Below are 7520 nucleotides of genomic sequence, written 5' to 3' on the forward strand. Positions count from 1 at the left end.
GCATGGGACAAGTGATGTCCTCCTGATGACATCACTGGGAGAGCAAATTCAAGCTATTAACTTAACCAATGATGTAATGTGAGACATCCTGATCATTTCATGTGTAAATGTGAGTTTACTTGCAGAATAAATGTTATTTTTTATTTCTATGAAATGCCCTTTTAAATTACAATCCTATGGCAGTGGTCCCCAACCTTTTCTGGATCAGGGCCCAAATGAAAATCTCAAAAGCGTTCGCAGTCCACCCATATCAGCTGCCGTGTTAAAGGAGTGGTTCACCAAAGAAATGACTTATTCTCTATCAATTACACACCCCATGAAGCATTGAATTCATGGATTTTTTTTTGTTTTTGTCGCATTCTTATGCCAATAATTTGATTACCGGCGGAAAGATGCTAATGTATCCGGTAGGAGACTCAAACAGTCTCCTACCGGAGAGACCGCCAGTCATCAAATTATTGACTTGAGGAATGCAACAAAAACAAAAACATCTCCATGAATTCAATGCTTCATGGGGTGTGTAATTGATAGAAAATAAGTCATTTTTAGGATGGACTACTCCTTTAAGTGGTCAGATGGGTGGACCGCGTACATTGTCAGAGCATGTTTATTTTAATGATCAATCAATCGATATTGTTCCGGCTTGGATCAATGGAACTAACATAGAAGGCTATACTTACTCTTCGTTTCTTGCCAATTATCTCGGGGGGCCCACTTACAATATCCTCATTGCCCACTAGTGGGCCCATGCCAACAGGTTGAGAATCACTGTCCTATTTTGTTTTGGAATTCTGATTTACAGTTAAAGCTCCAGTTCGCAACTTAATGGTTGTAATGTTGTACACTCAACAAAAATGTCTTCAATGCTACGGAAGCTCTTGCCACCCTGGTTGCCAACCTTTTGAATTATGCTTCTATGTTTTTTCTAGTTTTAGACAGAGTTCTCTCCTACTCTTTATTCTTTTTTTTTCCACATTAGAGTTGTTTGTCTGCCCCTGGAACCCTTGCTCAACTGATTGTGCTCATTCACATGTAGTGCGTCCACACATTTTTGTTGAGGCACTACATGTGAATGAGCACAATCAGTTCAGGTGTAAATACTAAACTCAGGCTGAGTCCCTGATTTTAGAGTGGAATTTAAGGGTACTAGGGTGATGCCCGTTCGGCGGCACACAAGCAGGCACGCACACGTGCACGCACACCCACATGCATACCCATGCAAATACTGAACGCCAACTGGTTCTCTTTAGTCTCTGTCTCCCTCTAGCGGCAGACAATAGCAACACACAAGCACGCATGTTCATTGCTCATGCATCATGGGATGGATGTCTAATTGTATCTGCTATTAATTGATTCATACATTCATATCACTCAAATCAGTCATATCATTCAAGTAACATGTATTTCATATCCTACAGTCAATGAAACACTTTTTCAAGAACAGCATAATACACAGTGTCCTATTTCTCCTCCAGATGGTGTAATATGACTACAAGCAAAACATCAATAACTCTCAGGTTAAATGTTGTTGTCAATGCGTCTGTACACTCACTGCACAAACAATAACAGTAACACTGTAAACTGTAATTGTGATGTAATTGTGTGACTGCAGCGAGTTTGATGTTTTATGTTTACCAGGTAGGCTATTAATGAGTTCCCAGAAGTTCTCCCCAGCTCTCAAACCAGGTATCAGTTTTATCAAGTTTATTTGTAGGCATATAGCACATTTCAACAACAAAGCAGTTTAAAGTGCTTTATATAAATAAATCAAGCATTAAAACATTAAGACATAGAGGAATAAGAACAACATTATACAAATAAACGTTAAGACAATTAAAAATAAGAAGTACAAATAAAACTGAAAAAACTCAAATTACTGTGCAGAAGAATTCTTTATTTTTGCACCTCAGTTAAAGGCACCGCAAACAGAAAGATCTTCAGCTTTGATTTAAAAGAACTGAGAATTGTAGCAGACCTGGATATTGTTCCAGATAATGTGGTGCATAAAAACTGAATGATGCTCCTCCACATTTAGTTCTGACTCTGGGTTCATAGAGCAGACCTGTCCCAGCAGACCTGAGAAGTCTGCATGGTTCATGGTGTGGATTGTTCAGGGAGACCAGTGAAGACAGCATTACAGTAGTCAAGTCTACTGAAGATGAGGACAAGTTACAGTATACCAAATCCTGCTGAGACATAACTCCTTGATATTCTTAGAAACATAATTTAAATTCCGGTCTGAGTCCATGACTTACATAAGATGTCTGGCTTGGGTTGTGGTTTTTAACATTACCAACTGAAGCTGAGCACTGACTTTTAATTATTCTTCCTTGGCTCCAAAAACAATTCCATTTTGTCTTTGTTTGATTGAAGAAAATGGTTGCACATCCAATCGTTGATTTGTTCAATACATTTACCCAGTTTTTGTATTGGACCATAGTACCCTAGTGGTTATGCAAATGTGTGTGTCATTATAGTAATATATTTTGAAGAAGAAGAGGACCCAGAAAAGAGCCTTGGAGAACTCTCCTTGTCATTTTTGTTTGCTCTGATGTGTAATTACCTATACAGCAGATGCATGATGCAGATGATGTTGCATCTGCTGCTGGGTATGGATGGAAGAGAAGGGCCAGGTAATCTGCAGTCGGAGACGTCATCACGCTGTGTCCACATCATCCACTGTATGCCATTCTTTCTCTACTGTAGATTGCTTCATGACTCAATCCATTGCCAGCAGGAACAAAAATGCTGACAGCAAGCATCACTGCCTCATTCCTGTTCGTACGCAGAAGGCTTCAATCAGTTCAATGAGTCGGCTGTCATGGTTCACCCTGCAGGTCATCCCCTCATGGGTGTTTTTGATAATGTTGGTGTACTTCTCCGGCACTCAGTAGTGTCTGAGCAACTTCCATGGGGTCTCTCTGTCTACACTGTCAAAAGGCTTCTTGTAGTCAATGAAATTGATGTATAGTGGTGAATTCCACTCTACTCCAGGATGATGCACAGCATGCAAACTGATCTATTCAAGATAAGTCCTTGGGGAAGCCAGCCAGCTGATCTCGGAGCTGAGGATGTCCTTCATCCTTTCCAGTATGATCCTGTGGAAAACTTTGAGCAGTAAGAGTTTGGATAATGTGAGGTCTGTGTGGACTGAAGCTTAATTCATGCTATACAGTGTCACTTCGCAAAAGTAAAATTAATCAACAGTATGATGCATTGTGTTTTTTTGTTATTCTATTGTTTTATTGTCTTTAGTTTAAATATATATTTTCAGTGAGTGACACTGTCGTATGAAGAAGTAAAAATCAGGCAGGGACAGTTTTGTGAGGACTAGTTGCTGTACCTTGTAAATGTGATTGGGGTTTAGAATTCATATAGCACACCCATGAATGCGAAGCAACGATAAATCTTCCACTTCTGTATGTACAACACTTTTGGTGAAAGTGACAGATAACCTTTGACATGATTGTTCTCTGTTGTTCTACTCCCACTGTTCTTTGACAAAGCTACTGTTAATTGTTCAGGGACATTCCACAGCGGACAGTCTCTCTCTTACAGTGTGTGTCTGTCTGCATATTCTGTGTGCCTTCCATCTGGTAGAAACCATTAATTATTTACTCCAGTCTCCATCCAGCCAGTGGACTGGTTTGCTCTGGACAAGACAAGACCACTTCCTGTCCCTAGGACAATAGAACCATTTCCTGTGGTGGGGGTTGGTGTGGGCGGTGGGTGCACAAGAGGTAGAAGGCGCACAGGAAGAGAACCAGAACGAGAGCGAGAGAACAAGAAGGACACACAGAGAGAGAGAGAGGGAGAGAGAGAGAAAGAGGGAGGGGGGGTTGACCTATTTGGGTCAAATTCAACTCTCAGAGTTAAAATAACACTGAGGATGTTACTGTGCAGCTGTGGAATCAGTCAATTATTGCCATCCGGTAATTAAGTGCAAGACTGAGCAATGTTGAGCAATATTATTGAATGAAAACACCATGTTGTTGTACTCTGATTGATGTAATGACCATATTCTCTTGTGATGCAACTCATATTATAACCTTATGCTTTGGCAATGTGTGGAATTTCCATGTCCAGACAGATAAGCACCCATTGTATTGAATTCAATTGAACGAAGTGACACTGTCAAAGAGTACAGCGAGATTAATGTGTGCGTGTGTGTGTGTGTGTGTGTGTGTGTGTGTGTGTGTGTGTTTGTGCGTGCGTGCGTGCGCGCGTGCGTGCGCGCGTGCGTGCGAGCGAGCGAGCGAGCGAGCGAGGGAGAGACAGACTGGTGGCCAGTCAGGCACAGACAGCACAGTCATCTCTCTGTCTGATCTCTATCATTGGAGTTTCACACAAGACTATTAAATTATAACATCTGTGATTTACACACGGCTCAATGAGAAGGACATGCTAGGATATACAAATAAGCATATCAAAACATATTAAGAACTGCAGTTTGTTTCTGACTTTGCTATCAACTGACATCTGAAGAGGAAAATGTGTTTCAACAAAAAATCAATTAAACTAAAAATATGACACGAGACACTTCATCTAATAAACAAGTGAAATTTGACAACGCTCTTGTCTAATTTAATTTGTCTCTGAAATGGAACTCACAATCACAGGTGTTACTGACATTGTCAGTATAAACTACTGCAGTGTCCCCCATGAACCCCAAATCTTGAAGTCCTGGCTACTGTTGACAATAAAGAGGCTGCTGTGTTCAAGACAATAACCCCATTCATTTATGTTACTGCAGATCCTGTGTCTGCCTCCCAACTGATGTCTGACACAAGATGGAAAAAGTTAATGACACAAACGGAACTGGGAATAAATTGAATGAATATGCAACTAAATGATGAGAGAAAAATGTTTGGCAGAGCAACATTTAATATATTTACAGACAGTTCTTCTTTGCCGTTTAAGGCATCATGGCTGGTTGTCTTATTCAGAGTAACTTATTAAGTTGAAGCAGAGAAATACCCTGTAGTTCCTTGTTTACCAACACAGATTTAACATAAGTATTGAAGTAGAAGGGTCAGTGTTGCAGTGTACTGTCCAGACAATATTCCTGCTTTCTAAAGGTGAAGGACTAGAACCAGAATAGAGACAAGAGTAAAGAGGAGCGGTAGAATGAGGTATTTTTAGTAGAATGTATAAATCAGGGTCACGTTAGAGTGGCTAGTGAAGGAAAGTTGTATTGAGAGCGGATCTGATACAGGAGGCAGAAGTCAAGGCTATTTGGATCTTCTTGAATGCGTACGTTGTAATATGTACAATTATGTGTAACGATTTAAATAGCCTACAGAAGAAAGTATCTTGTTTGTTTAAATATTAAGCAGAAATATTTTAGGACTTGTTGTAGGTACTCAGAATCAGAATCAGAATCAGGTTTATTGTCACATCACAGGTTTACAAGGTAAAAAAGTGGGTGAAATTCGTTCTTGTACAACACTCCCATCGCAACGTTAAATTCCGTAGAAAGAAGAGTGGGGAGAGAGAAAAAGAAAATTACTCGCTAATGTATTATATCATATGGTTTATTATTATACTGTACCTGATGAGTATAAAATACAGTGATACTACTAACAACAACAACAACAAACCTCTCTTCCCTTGTCAATACATCTCCCTAGGGCATTTGTTAGACGGACAGCCATGAGTGGCCTGGCATTCAGTTAGACACAAACATAATGGCCTATATAACCATGACTCTGTCCCTGTCCTTCTCTGTTTCTCTCTGTCTCTTTCAGGCTGACAGTCACAGATGATGACCGCCAGCCACAGTGGTCAGATGGGACAGAAGAACGGTGACAATACTCACCCTGGGGCACAAAGCACATTGACCTATTTGGGTTTGTCATACAGTATGGAGTGTGTCATGAAGACAGACAGCTAGACAGTGATGTTTGCTACAATGTTCTCTGCTGCTGTGCATTACACTTCTCCCTCTGGTAATTGGAAAATAAGTTCTTGACTTATTTAGCTGGATTCCAAAACATGTTATGTACAAACCATTAACTTAAAACTTTGGTATAAAGTCAGCTTTAAGTGGGCGGAGGGGAATTTGGGGAATGGTAGGATTATTTAAAATGTCACTTAGTTTTTGTATGTTAACAGTGACGGGTCACAGACACGGTCAGGCTAAGGAGAGAAGGATGAGGCTGGCTGGACACTGTGTCAGGCATCCGGAACTGGTGGCAAGCAAACTGTCACTGTGCGAGCCAACCCAAGGTACAGCTAGGAAGGGAAAAAGGTGCACCACCTACGTAGACACAGTGGAGCTAACAATACTGCAGAGCTCAAGACCCTGCTGCTAGACAGGAGGGTGTGGAGGGCAGCGAGTCAGGAGTCCCGAGTTGATGTTGGCTAGTCTGCACTCTCGCAATGCATCCCATCGCACATTACATCACATCACATTGCATCGTATCGCAATAAATCACTGTAATGAATCTACGAAGGTGACCTCTGCATCACCACCCAACAAGTAGACTTCCAGAAGATTGAGCCTGTCCTTGAAAGCCCTCCAAGAAATGTCAACCTACTACAATAATAACCACCTGAAACCCAACCCATCAAAAACCCAACTATGCAGCTTCCACCTGAGGAACCGAGATGCGAAAAAAGAACTGAGCGTCACTTGGGATGGCCACAGACTGTCCAACCATACACATCCCATGTATCTTAGTGTTACACTGGATAGGACACTCTCTTTCAAGAAACACCTGGAGAACACCAAAGCCAAGGTCAACACCCGCAATAACATCCTGCGAAAACTAGTGAACTCCAAGTGGGGTGCAGATCCACCAACAATCCGTGCAACTGCCATGGCCCTCGTGCTTCTCTACAGCAGAGTATGCCTGCTCAAGCTGGAGCTGATCACGTCATACCAAACTGGTCGACACAGCCTTAAATGACACCTGCCTCATCATCATGGGATGTGTCAAGACAATACCTGTCCCGTGCCTCTATGTGCTAGCCGGCATCTCTCCCCCGCACATCAGACGACTAGGTATCGCTCAAGATGAACGGAGAACACAGGAGACAGACATCAGACACCCCTTGCATGGCCATGTAGTACAACCAAACAAGTAGCAAGGACCAACATCTGGGTAGATGAATGGCAAAGAAATGACACACAAGCTCTTGAATGGCTGGACAGAGGAATCACACCAACGGAAAGCCTCGCTAGTGGCTACGACCTTGGCTGGACAACCTGGAAGTCACTAAATAGACTGCGTGTGGAACAGGGGAGGTGCAAAGCACCGATGAAAGTCTGGAACTACACAACAGAAGACATGTGCAGCTGTGGATCAGAGCAGACAGACAATGTCCCACTTACGGGAATGTGCCGATGCCCCCCGGTGCAGTCCAGAGGTTTTGAGGGGGAGATTAGAAGGGAACTTTTCCAAGAGGATAAATGAATTGATTGACAATAGGTGACTACAAGGGAAACTGCCCCCCCCTCTCCCCTATCTAATTTAATCTCTCCTCTTTCCTTCTCTCCATTTCCACTTCCTTCTCTC

This window comes from Gymnoscopelus microlampas (assembly GCF_963454915.1).
Source record: "Gymnoscopelus microlampas genome assembly, chromosome: 2".
Taxonomy (NCBI): domain Eukaryota; kingdom Metazoa; phylum Chordata; class Actinopteri; order Myctophiformes; family Myctophidae; genus Gymnoscopelus; species Gymnoscopelus microlampas.